The sequence below is a fragment of the Triticum aestivum genome, chromosome 4B (genome assembly GCF_018294505.1).
Source record: "Triticum aestivum cultivar Chinese Spring chromosome 4B, IWGSC CS RefSeq v2.1, whole genome shotgun sequence".
NCBI classification, from domain to species: domain Eukaryota; kingdom Viridiplantae; phylum Streptophyta; class Magnoliopsida; order Poales; family Poaceae; genus Triticum; species Triticum aestivum.
In genome coordinates this window covers 581,605,523-581,605,968 of record NC_057804.1, presented here as the reverse complement: position 1 = coordinate 581,605,968, position 446 = coordinate 581,605,523, and positions in this window count along the sequence as shown.

Here is a 446-nt window from a genome sequence, read left to right as displayed (position 1 = left end):
CCGCGGGTGCTGGATGCGCCCCCTCGATAACCCTCCTTCGCACGGAGCGGGACTTCTCCGGGGCAGCCTTGGTGGCGAGGAGGCCGGCGGCGCCTTTCGCGCTGGTGGTCGCTGGTGGATCCAGGCGAGGTGCGTAGCAGGGAGGTGGAAGTGGGTGGTGCGCCGGCTCCGAAGACGACGGCGTTGGCGTCGAGGAGGCCCTGTCAGGAAGGAGATCCTAGTGGGCAGCCGGCCGCCTCCGCGGGAGGGGAGTGCGGTGATGCCTCGGAGGTGTTGGCGCTGGAGTGGTTGGAGTTGCAGGTTAGATCCAAGGGCAGTCCTCTGGTGCGGGTGAAGGCCGACGTGGTGGATCTGGCCTTGCACGACATGGGTGGATGTTGCTGTTCCTCAGTCGTGTTTAAGGTGGTGGCTTGGGTCGCGTTCTCTCGGCAGTGCGGGTGGGGGAG